This window comes from Oncorhynchus mykiss, chromosome 27 (genome assembly GCF_057628025.1).
Source record: "Oncorhynchus mykiss isolate SJ-2025 chromosome 27, ASM5762802v1, whole genome shotgun sequence".
In the NCBI taxonomy this organism is placed as follows: Eukaryota; Metazoa; Chordata; class Actinopteri; order Salmoniformes; family Salmonidae; genus Oncorhynchus; species Oncorhynchus mykiss.
This window is the reverse complement of record NC_143048.1, coordinates 26,266,124-26,278,982: the sequence shown is the minus strand read 5'-3', so window position 1 is coordinate 26,278,982 and position 12,859 is coordinate 26,266,124. Positions and strand designations below refer to the sequence as shown.

The following is a 12,859-nucleotide window of genomic DNA, read 5'->3' as shown; positions in this document are numbered from 1 at the left end:
GCACAGAGAAAATGGCAATAGAGGCAGCCAGTGACTTAGCAGCCACCTCAAACCAACCACAATGTCATATCTGTAGTGCTTCTCCCTTCCCTCAAAACATTCAACATTCAAAATCCACTAAATCTGTGTACTGAATCAATGATTGTGCCAGAAAAGCCACAACTTTGTATTAGCATAACAGCAACTACCAAGATAATGCTACAGCAAATAGATACAATACAGCATCTCTAAACTTTGCCAGTCCCTAATGTTTTTACTTTCATTTCTTGCTTCACTCCCAGCTGGCTTCAGTGTTAATTCTGAGAGGCTACTGGTTCTTCATTAAACTTTATTTGGTTATCATTCAGTTTTGCCAGTTCTGCCTTATTGGGCAGCATTAGTAAAATCACTGCTCACTCTTCTCTATCTCTTCTCTCTGCCCTCCACGCAGTATACCCTTCTGCTGTGTAGGATTATGGGTAATATGAGGGGGAGCTGGAGTCAATGACAGAGCCAGAGGATAAGGGAGAAGGACTGAAGGGAGAGGAGGAGGGAGAGTGGGAGGTTGTGGAGCAGAGTATCCTCACACGAGAGACTCATCCACCTTATTGATCTCCGCTAATGAAAAGTGAAACTAATGATCTGGAGGCAGCCAGAGAAAGGAGACAAATTGCGACCCAACGTCTCTCACTGCCGCACCCCATGCAAATGGTTATGAATGAATAATTACAAGTTCTTTACTGAGAGTCAAAGGAACTATACCCCGCTTCCCCTTCCTACCCTCCACCCATTTAAAGTTAAGTTTATCTTCCTCCAACCCCACCGTTCAAGCATCTAAGTAGTTTGATCAAGGCCTCAAGGATAGGAGAAGGGTATGACACACTAATAATTTAGGATGCATTGCTATTTATTTCTTTTTATTTCACCTTTATTTAACCAGGTAGGCAAGTTGAGAACAAGTTCTCATTTACAATTGCAACCTGGCCAAGATAAAGCAAAGCAGTTCGACACATACAACGACACAGAGTTACACATGGAGTAAAACAAACATACAGTCAATAATACAGTATAAACAAGTCTATATACAATGTGAGCAAATGAGGTGAGAAGGGAGGTAAAGGCAAAAAAGGCCATGGTGGCAAAGTAAAAACAATATAGCAAGTAAAACACTGGAATGGTAGTTTTGCAATGGAAGAATGTGCAAAGTAGAAATAAAAATAATGGGTTGCAAAGGAGCAAAATAAGTAAATAAATTAAATACAGTAGGGAAAGAGGTAATTGTTTGGGCTACATTATAGGTGGGCTACGTACAGGTGCAGTAATTTGTGAGCTGCTCTGACAGTTGGTGCTTAAAGCTAGTGAGGGAGATAAGTTTCCAGTTTCAGAGATTTTTGTAGTTCGTTCCAGTCATTGGCAGCAGACAACTGGAAGAGGAGGCGGCCAAAGAAAGAATTGGTTTTGGGGGTGACTAGAGAGATATACCTGCTGGAGCGTGTGCTACAGGTGGGAGATGCTATGGTGACCAGCGAGCTGAGATAAGGCGGAACTTTACCTAGCAGGGTCTTGTAAATGACATGGAGCCAGTGGGTTTGGCGACGAGTATGAAGCGAGGGCCAGCCAACGAGAGCGTACAGGTCGCAATGGTGGGTAGTATATGGGGCTTTGGTGACAAAACGGATTGCACTGTGATAGACTGCATCCAATTTGTTGAGTAGGGTATTGGAGGCTATTTTGTAAATGACATCGCCAAAGTCGAGGATTGGTAGGATGGTCAGTTTTACAAGGGTATGTTTGGCAGCATGAGTGAAGGATGCTTTGTTGCGAAATAGGAAGCCAATTCTAGATTTAACTTTGGATTGGAGATGTTTGATATGGGTCTGGAAGAAGAGTTTACAGTCTAACCAGACACCTAAGTATTTGTAGTTGTCCACGTATTCTAAGTCAGAGCCGTCCAGAGTAGTGATGTTGGACAGGTGGGTAGGTGCAGGTAGGGATCGTTTGAAGAGCATGCATTTAGTTTTACTTGTATTTAAGAGCAATTGGAGGCCACGGAAGGAGAGTTGTATGGCATTGAAGCTTGCCTGGAGGGTTGTTAACACAGTGTCCAAAGAAGGGCCAGAAGTATACAGAATGGTGTCGTCTGCGTAGAGGTGGATCAGAGACTCACCAGCAGCAAGAGCGACCTCATTGATGTATACAGAGAAGAGAGTCGGTCCAAGAATTGAACCCTGTGGCACCCCCATAGAGACTGCCAGAGGTCCGGACAGCAGACCCTCCGATTTGACACACTGAACTCTATCAAAGAAGTAGTTGGTGAACCAGGCGAGGCAATCATTTGAGAAACCAAGGCTGTCGAGTCTGCCGATGAGGATGTGGTGATTGACAGAGTCGAAAGCCTTGGCCAGATCAATGAATACGGCTGCACAGTAATGTTTCTTCTCGATGGCGGTTAAGATATCGTTTAGGACCTTGAGCGTGGCTGAGGTGCACCCATGACCAGCTCTGAAACCAGATTGCATAGCAGAGAAGGTATGGTGAGATTCAAAATGGTCGGTAATCTGTTTGTTGACTTGGCTTTCGAAGACCTTAGAAAGGCATGGTAGGATAGATATAGGTCTGTAGCAGTTTGGGTCGAGAGTGTCCCCCCCTTTGAAGAGGGGGATGACCGCAGCTGCTTTCCAATCTTTGGGAATCTCAGACGACACGAAAGAGAGGTTGAACAGGCTAGTAATAGGGATGGCAACAATTTCAGCAGATAATTTTAGAAAGAAAGGGTCCAGATTGTCTAGCCCGGCTGATTTGTAGGGGTCCAGATTTTGCAGCTCTTTCAGAACATCAGCTGAACGGATTTGGGAGAAGGAGAAATGGGGAAGGCTTGGGCGAGTTGCTGTTGGGGGTGCAGTGCTGTTGACCGGGGTAGGAGTAGCCAGGTGGAAAGCATGGCTAGCCGTAGAAAAATGCTTATTGAAATTCTCAATTATGGTGGATTTATCAGTGGTGACAGTGTTTCCTATCTTCAGTGCAGTGGGCAGCTGGGAGGAGGTGTTCTTATTCTCCATGGACTTTACAGTGTCCCAGAACTTTTTTGAGTTAGTGTTGCAGGAAGCAAATTTCTGCTTGAAATATACTGTACCCTCCATTTATTTGTGGTCTCTCTCAACTGTCTTCGTCAATGGGACACTTGTAAATCATGCAGTGCCTTCTGACACCATCGCAGATTTTAGAGAAACAACAAATGTCGGTACATATAAGTGTCTTATGTCGGCCGAAAGCTTCAATTCTTGTTAATAAAGCTGCACTGTCCAATTTACAGTAGCTATTACTGCGAGGAGGAGAGCTCCGAACAACAAAACACTTTTTTCACCTCAATAGGTTTTATAAATTCACCTCTGAAGGTGAAATGTGCACTTGCATTTGAAATCTTGCTCTGATTTATCATCCAAAGGGTCCCAGAGATAACATGAAGTGTCGTTTTGTTAGATAAAATCATTTTCGTGTCCTAAAAAGGTCCATATAGCATGCACAATCGATTTTGTTTTCCCACTCGTTCAATTTGCAAAGAAAGGAATCTGTGAAAATCTCACCCTAAACGTTGTTTCAATCAGTCAAATCGCATTTGTATGTATTCACCAGAGATCCTAGAACGTAACGAGACCTCACTATATCATTAGGGGTGTAGTTTATCCTACAGGACACCATATTTGGTCAGGCGATGCCTTCATGGCACGCCGATGATGCGGGCGGTCTTCACTTGAACGACTCTAACTTTGTCAAATAAGCACCAATCGGGGTCAAACAAACCATGCATCTGTCATAAAATGTAGCTACCAACCTTGTACGACTGCATGCCTTTTCATTTTGGACAAAAATTATGAAAAAAAAAGTTATGAAGTTATGAAAACTGGTTGTTTTAAAAATGTTGAACTTATAATATATGGCTACTAATAATGGAAAAGCTAAATCAAAGTCCAAGTATTCAGATTTTACGATATTCTTGCAGAAAAACTGTAATATGAATGTGAATGTCTCCTTCACGATTTGCCAAAATGTACCTGGGTGACTTCACACTAAATGTCATGTAACTCGCTCATACTTCAAGTTATTCGTCTGAAACGTTGGACATATGCTGCTGCCATCTTTTGGACACCATCGTAATTACAACCAGAGTGATGGCTGGAACTGGGTCCTTTCTGCTGCATTTCAAAGTTGGTGGTAGAAAAAAACATGATGTTTTTTTCTATGTATTTTCTTCTACCAGATCTATTGTGTTATATTCTCCTACATTCAATTCACATTTCCACAAACTTCAAAGTGTTTCCATTCAAATGGTACCAAGAATATGCATATCCTTGCTTCAGGGCCTGAGCTACAGGCAGTTAGATTTGGGTATGTCATTTAGGCAAACATTTTAAAAAAGTGGGGCTATCCCTAAGTTAATTGAATCTTGATGATAGTGTTGCTTTGGGGCTTGCTCAACATTGAGTTTAACTAAAGCATAATTTTCCTGTGCAGTACACTACTGCAACTGTTGATACACTACATGACCAATAGTATGTGGACGCTGGACTTGCTTCCATTCAGCCACGAGATCATTAGTGAGGTCGGACGATTAGGTCTGGCTCATAGTCTGCGTATGAATTCATCCCAAAGGTGTTCGAGGGGGTTGAGGTCAGGGCTCTGTGCAGGCCAGTCAAGTTCTTCCACACCAATCTCGATAAACCATTTCTGTTTGGACCTCGCTTTCTGCACGGGGGTATTGTCATGCTGAAATAGGAAAGGGACCAAACTGTTGCCACAAAGCACATAATTGTCTAGAATATAAGTGTGCTGTAGCGTTAAGATTTCCCTTCACTGAAACTGAGGGGCGTAGCCGAACCATGAAAAACAGCCCAAGACCATTCTTCCTCCTCCACCAAACTTTACAGTTGACACTGTGCATTCGGGCAGATAGCGTTGTCCTGGCATCCACCAAACCCAGATTTGTCCGTCGGACTGCCAGATGGTGAAGCTTGATTCCACTGCTCCAGAGTCTTAACGGCGGCGAGCTTTACACCACTCCAGCCGACGCGTGGTGCATGGTGATCTTAAGCTTGTGTCTAGCTGCTTGGCCCTTTTCATGAAGCTCCCGACAAACAGTTCTTCCAGAGTCAGTGCTTCCAGAGGCAGTTTGGAACTTGGTAGTGAGTGTTGCAACCGAGGACAGACGGTTTCACGCGCTACACTCTTCAGCACTTGACGGTCCCACTCTGTGAGCTTGTGTATATATAGTGTACGTTTTTAACCCAAGTCTGTTGAGCTGCAGTCACATTCACAACAATGTAAAGATGGCTACTTAAAGGAAAGAGCTGTTTAAGCCCCATTAAAATTATTAATCATCAATAAACGAGGGGAGCCATTTGTCTCTATTCCTCTTTGGCTATTTGAGGGTGAAACACTTATCATCCTTTCTCATAAGCCCCGCCATAAGATGTTGTTTAGTCCCCTGCTTAGCTGGCTGACTCCTGAATACATTGTGAAGGAGGGCCCCCAGGCAGTCACACATGCAAGGTAATGGAATAAATATATGCAAGCCCCGTGTCACTGCAAACTCTAAGCTGTCAATTACCCGCCAGTGGTGACAGAGTGTGTCTATCGACTCTGTCCGTCCACAGAGTGGAACAGTCTCCCTTCTCTCTTACCTGACTGTCAAATGAATCTAAAAACATTCCCCTACTCTCTGTTTTCTACATCAAAGGGAACTGTTTTCTTTATGACTTTGCTATTTACAGAAAAAAGACACAGATTTGGAGTGCTTTTTGTCACTCGATATTCTCACATAAGATTGGTACTGTGTCCATTTGTTCATTTATTACAGAAAGGCTTACAATTCTAGTCTTACAGGCAATTACCAGTCCATTGAATTCATAATCCTGAATCCTTTAATGATGTTCCAATAAAAAATCTTTGATATACCCAGCAAAAAGTTAAAGGATGCACAGTCTCTAACCTGACATTACTCCTGTTTAAACATTAGCAAAACATTTGTGGGGGAGTTTGGAGTGTCTTATTTGAGTAGCATTAGGAGTAAAAAGTAAGCTTATCAAATAAATGCAGTATGAGGAAAACACCATAGAGGAATGAAAAGGGTCATCAATAATGTAACGAGGCATCAACTTCCCTCCCCAGAAATGTTTCCCCTCTGGAAAATTGTCTTTGAACTTTGAACCCCATATCTGATTGCAATCATGGGATCCAGGTTGCAGGCATGGAGGACAAGTGGCTTGAGGTTTGGTGAATTAGGCATGAAGGTCAGGAGTGATCTAGGGGTTATGGTCTGGGGGTAGTCCTGAGGCTAATTATATCCTCTTCAGCAAGGTAGCAGGCATCTAAACCGATGCCTCAATGTGTTAACCTGGGTTAGGAAAGAAGGGGGAGGAATGGGCTCTCTGGAATAAGGTCTCTCCCCTTAAACAGATCTGTGAGACCAGGTAATCCTTTGTAAGAGAAATGTGCACCATTTACCATTTAGCGATGGTGAAAAAGTTGCTGCTTTTTTACAGAGTAGACCAACACTGAATGATGAGGACTGCTGTTGACTCTAATGTGACTTTTATAGAGCTCATTGACATTCATCCTCCGACAAGTATTCTAATGAACCTTCATTCCTCATCAATCGCTTATGTTGATCGATTTCCTTTGTTGTTCCTTCCCGTTCCTCGCTAGGTCTTGCTTTTTAATGCCGTAGCCCTCTGTGATCACAACATTTGATGCACTCCAAGATGAAAAACTACATTTAAGGCATGCAAAGTAATGCCACAAGGCCCTAATACGTTCATAAGTATTCTCTGGGAATTTATGTTTTGATACTGCCCATTAGGAAATATTTACATTGCTGCAGATTAACTCCACAGAAAATACGAGGGCCAGATCTGTCCTCTGTTTTTCATTTGCTGTCAAGATAATTATTAATTAGATTCACACTGCTACGGGAAGATCAAGTTTCCTTAGCATGGAATTAATAACGGTGTCCCAGCCACTCTTCTGCCCTTGTTTGTAACTTTAGAGAGCATCCAGAGGCACACCGATTATTCACTTTTAATTACAAGAGTGCAAGATGTGAGATCTGACAAAACACTTCCTTCCAAATGGCTAAACATTTGTCTTTGGAGCAGCCAAAGACAAGGAAGGGCACTCAGCTGTGTTGAATTCAGAGGCAAAAATCACATTTTCCAAGAAAGCTTGTTGATTATAATTCTCTGGCGGGTCTAGCCTTGCGCAGTGCCAGGGATCATGGTGTGCCTCGCAGCACAACGTTGGAATGGGGTAATCTAGTTATATCTAACTATGCACCGATAGTTTGCTTCCCAGTGTCCTCTTTTTACTGCTTGGAGCTCACATCTAGTCTTATGTCTAGTTTTTCTTCCTGTGGTGAAATTGATTGTCTGTTCAACATGACCCTTTGTTTTTCTTACTTTACAATCCACCTCATCCTCTTGTCATTCGTTTGTCCTCCGAAAAATAGACTTGTCCAGTCAGGGGAGGGAGCCAGTGACTTGACTTTAACACACCTTGGAGAGTGTAGGTCATCCACTAGATTTTTCCAATAGTGGTGGAGCAAACAATGCTGCTCTGCACTGCAGGGTCTTCTTAGCACGACATCTGATTAATAAGTACTCTCTCTACTGAACTGCATCTAATGTCAACTTCCAAATTCTTCCGTCATATGTTTATTCTATTACATTGCAATTTTTCTAAACTTTAAAGCAGTGATAGACAAAGGGGGAAAAAATGCAATCATTTAATGAAAAAGTGTCCTTCAACTGTAGTTGTTGAAGGTAAAACTGAATTTTGTCTCGCTCAAGAAACTCTATTGAAATCTTGACACTAAACCGAAGGGCAGCTTCATGAGGAACATTGTGTTTTTAACAAGACACAAACAAGAAGCAGTAATTGTCCCTAGGTCTCCTGTAGTTCAAACCACTGAATCCCACTTATGATTTATGGAATCATGGGTTTCAAAATAGATGCACTATATGAAAATAGAAAGGACACAAAGTATATGCCTTATTGAAGAAGCACAAGGGGGAGAATGCAAGTTGATTGGTTTCCAGTAACAGTCACGACGGGAGCAGTATTTCCATCGGCAACACTTTTACCGTTCCAACTAATTAATGAAAGTGGTTTTATGCATTCCCCAGCTCTCTCTTTCTCCCTTTTTCTCTCTCTCTCTCTGAATGTTGCTCCTTGACTGTGCATGCCAAAATTGTAAAGTCTTGAAAGAAAATGTTGAAACACCTCATTAAGCAGTTTAAGTGTGCTAGTTTTCTGTATGTAACCAATTTATCTCTCACATAAGTCAATTTGACTCTAGCCAAGAATGTCCGCTGAAGTAGGGCCAGATCAGAACCCCTGATCAGCAGTCATTTTGTTAGAAATATGGCTCTTCCATTTACATTATCTTGCGAACACTATCCCTGATTTACATGAAAGTACATTACTGAGATCTAAGATAAAGAGAACATCTATAATATCACTGACTCTATGAACAGCTGTATGTTAATACCCAACAGATTGCATGTAAGACATGCTTTTTTGGTTTGAGTGTTTTAAAAGGGAGGGGTACTTTTAAACACACATACAGCTGTGTTTTGAAATCTTTTCAAAATCAATATGTCATGTTCAGTAATAAATGATCATAACAAAAACGATTATTGACTTAAACAAATCTAGAACTGGAAGAGATGAGAGCTTGATTGACACTCTATAAGGAACAATCCATTTCGATAACATTTAATGTGAAGGTATACATTAACAGGAGTCTGTTTTTACATTTCATGCAAAATGACAGCCATATTGCTACAGAAACAAACACACACACACACACAAACACGGCAATGTCAGTGCCCTCCCAATCTGTTGAGAGCAACTTTAGCGCTACACATCGCTGCTCTGTGACGGAGCCATCTCTGCACGCTGCTGACAGCTCTGGCATCTCACCACTCCTCCCATGTCTCCAGAAAACCTCCTCATCCCTGCCTTCACTCTCCCTCTGTTGGTCAGCATACACACACCTACACCACCTACACCACACACACACACACACACACACACACACACACACACACACACACACACACACATACACACAGTCATATCGTCATACCTCACATTAATCTCTCTATCACTGATCATCTAACACAGCCGGTATTAGCAGAGTGGGAGAGATAGAGACAGTCTGTGTGAGCCAAGATCTTGTGACCTACAAACAGGTGTATGGTGACAGCACTTGAAGAGACCTGTGATTTGGGCCAGTGAGCCACGTATGTCTCTTGTCTTCCACCTACGATGGATCGTTCTTTTCTCCCTTCTCTTTTGTGATCTATCTATCGCAACCTCTGCAAGCTGCCAGGCCGCCGTCGAATTGGGGTGACAGGTGTCTGGTGCGAGCATTCTGCCGAAACCGGCGGGGCGAGCCGACCCATTGTTGTTCCAGACACGTCGGCAGAAGCCCAGCACTGTGCACACTGCATTTCCAGACACCGTCGGCAGAAGCCCAGCACTGTGCACACTGCATTTCCAGACACCGTCGGCAGAAGCCCAGCACTGTGCACACTGCATTTCCAGACACCGTCGGCAGAAGCCCAGCACTGTGCACACTGCATTTCCAGACACCGTCGGCAGAAGCCCAGCACTGTGCACACTGCATTTCCAGACACCCCACCCCGCCCCCTCCCCACCTCAGAGCTCTTCTGAGGTTACCCCTCTCAATCACCCACCTCCAAATTGCCTTTTGAACCCACTCTCCTGCTCCTGGAAGGCTGTGTGTAGGACTATAGGCTGCTTGGAGAATGTTCCTCAGCCTGGCTTTGGTTGTTTATGACTCAGGTTGTCCGCCATCAGCAGAGCCCCAATGGTAATAGACTGGCTTTACTTCTCTTCCAGTCCTGGCGCCGTCAGGGTGTTTTCTCAGACCAGGCTAATCCCAGAGGTTCTGAGGTATTGAAATGTCTCCCAGGACACAGGGCAGGTTTATACTCTAGGTTTATTCGGACAAGCCCTGCCTATAACAGACTTACTGTCACACATGGTTGGGTTAATTACAAATCCATATGCCTTTGTCTCATTTATAGATATCTTTGATTATACACTAAAAATAAATGAGCTCACTAAAACACAATCAATCCGACCTGCCCTCTTCTCCCCAGCCTGCTCTGAGTTTTATGGTAAAACATGGCTCTGAGATCTGGGTTGGGCAAAAACCTGAAACAAACCATAGTGCTATCTCTCTCAGGAAGGGGCGATGCAATTCCATTAAACTCCATTGCTCCTTTAATGAACTTCAGTGGAAGCTCTTATCTGAGGCAGAGGGCTGGGGTAATGGAAGTTGTGACAGACTGTGTGCCCCCTCAAAACACCCATCGCCTAGTAGTCTCACTCCCTGAAAAAGGTTGCTTGGAGCATAAATATGAGAAATTAACTGGTACACCTGTGATGGCCCAGGTGACAGACAGGCACATCATAGTCCTCCAGATAACCATTAAAGGTGAGAAAAAGTAATAAGCAAGGTACATTTAGAGGTAAAATGTTAATACATCCAGAGCAGAAAGGAAAAACAGGGAAACTAGCAGTATGAGCCAAGTAAGAGGAGAACACATACTATAGAACTAATCTATTGATTAATCTACTCCTTTGAAGAAAACCTACAGAATCTCTCTTCCACGTCATATCTCAGACAACAAGAGGATGTTTTGCCCTCAAATCTAGGAGTTGAGAAACTATTGAGCAGTGTGTGTTTGTATAAGTGTGGAAGTGTGTGGTGTGAGAATGCATTATACTCTCCCAGAGTGAAGTGGGGAAAGAGGAAGTATTTCAGCAAGCCAGCTGGTAATTAAAGAGGCGCAATCAATCCGAGCCGCTGACCGGCTCGTGAGAAATCCATCACGGGGCCGCAGTAAAGCGCTAATTTGGAACCATTAGGGGCTGCCGAGTTTGCAAACAGGACTGTAATGATGATGACTGGCGTGGTTCGAGGCCTTTGTGCGGCTGTCAGACTGGCCCACAAGAGGGACGGTTGTGGAGAGATGGCTTAACAGCAACCCAGTATGGAGAGAGAGAGAGAGAGAGAGGGAACTGGAATTGCACTTCGATTTGCAACTATTCTGGCTGTTAGACTGTGACTTACAATAGGCTACTCTTTACTGTGGCTTTACTGTCCACTGTAGCAGGTCCACTGTGGAATGTACAAACGTAGATCTATGGCTTGTGAGGAAAGAGCGGTTGAGGTAAACTACCTGCCCATTGTTTGGTCATGCAGTGCTTACAGTACATCTGAGTTAGCCTTTGTTTTGTGAGGGGATTGCCCCTATGTCCCTAAAAGGGAAACCGAAAGTGGGAGATGGAGGAGTGCAGATGGAGAGCATGCCACCTGTGCCAATGACTTAGCAAAGAGATTACACTGGCACTCATTCTACTCAGAGATCCTCGGTGTCATCCCTGTGACAGATATCACACACATGGAGGAAATGAAAAAAGTCCTGTCGGAGGCAGCCAAGCGAGTCTTTCACCCTTTTTGTCTGTTTTTCATCTACCCTTGACACATCACCGCCTGTCTCCCAGAGCAGAGCACACGACCTGAAAGCATAACGACAATCTGTGCGTCTTGCCATGGACCTCAGCGTATGGAGATTACCATGCATTAAATGTTAACCTTCACTGCAGCGGCACTCAGGTCCTCTCTGAGGGAAGCCTTATGGATTGTTTAAAGGATAAACTATTATTAACTTTACAGGTCAAGATGGGTCAATAATATCTCTAGGAGAGGGGTTGAAAGTAGCCTTTAAATTATTACACTTTCATATTCTGTAGTGGCATCACATCACTTCCTGGCTGTACTGTACCTACTGGGCACAGACACCAATTCAATGTCTGTACTACGATGGTCCAACATTACTTTATTGAATTGACGTGGAAACAACATTGATTCAACCAGTGTGTGCCCAGTGGGTAGCAGGTTTCTGGTAGCCTTGAGCTGTCATGTTCTGTTTTAGAAAGTCAACACATTTTACCTGGATTAGTTCACAGCCATTGCTCTTCCTTGGTGACCTGGTATTGTGACTGGAGTGGTGACAGTCAATACCAGCCTGAATCCACAACCCACTTACTCCATCTTTAATATGCATGTCTGTGCTGTCGTCAGTCACATAATGTTAGGCTCTCAGAGAGCTCCAAATGGAGCAGTTTTTCTATTCAATTTGCCCCTTCAGAAGATGGAAGCTATGCATACCTCAAACAACTTGACAGTTAGTTAATGTTTCAGCAGCATTGAGTGAGCGCTGACAGCAAGCCAATAACACTAGATCTCTAGAAGCATCTCTCCATCTCTGTTGCTCACTATTTCATATTTTCATAAACCAATGAGAGGGTTGATAGGCTTCTCTGATTCTGGTGACAAAGAGAAGGAACAAGCTTGTTTCCAATCTTAAACCACAATATTACCATACTACAATGTACCGTATATCCATTTGTTCAGATCCGTAAATATCTTCGTATTCTAAATAAGCCCTAGTATTTCTATCTTCCACCAACTTGTGTAACTTCACATTGTGAAGAACACCAGATCAAAAGGACATATACTAACCACAGTATTTTCTGTTCAAACAAAACATTTCACACTATCACTGTTTCCAGAGCCATTTGACAAGGCAGGAATGTGACTGTTGGTCTGGTCTAGAAACAGGTTGGAGAATCACCTGGGACCTGAGTCACAAGGCTTAGCCGGACTGAACTGGCAAAGCAGAAAAGCAGCCCTATTCCCAATGCTCCACTTCTGCAAAATCTCACACTTTGTCATAGTGTGTCACCGGTACTATACAGCCCTGCCTTTTTAATTGCTTGTCCTAAG

The 12,859-nt window shown here is 43.4% G+C and overlaps 1 protein-coding gene and 1 long non-coding RNA gene across 8 annotated transcripts in view; one reads left to right on the top strand and one right to left on the bottom strand.

Moving 5' to 3' along the window:
- Window positions 1-12,859, bottom strand: part of LOC149971285 (uncharacterized) — a 1,017,865-nt gene that overhangs the window by 364,674 nt on the left and 640,332 nt on the right. The window lies entirely within an intron of this gene.
- kirrel3b (kirre like nephrin family adhesion molecule 3b) overlaps window positions 1-12,859 on the top strand; it is a 200,672-nt gene that overhangs the window by 129,142 nt on the left and 58,671 nt on the right. The gene's annotated exons all lie outside the window — the stretch shown is intronic.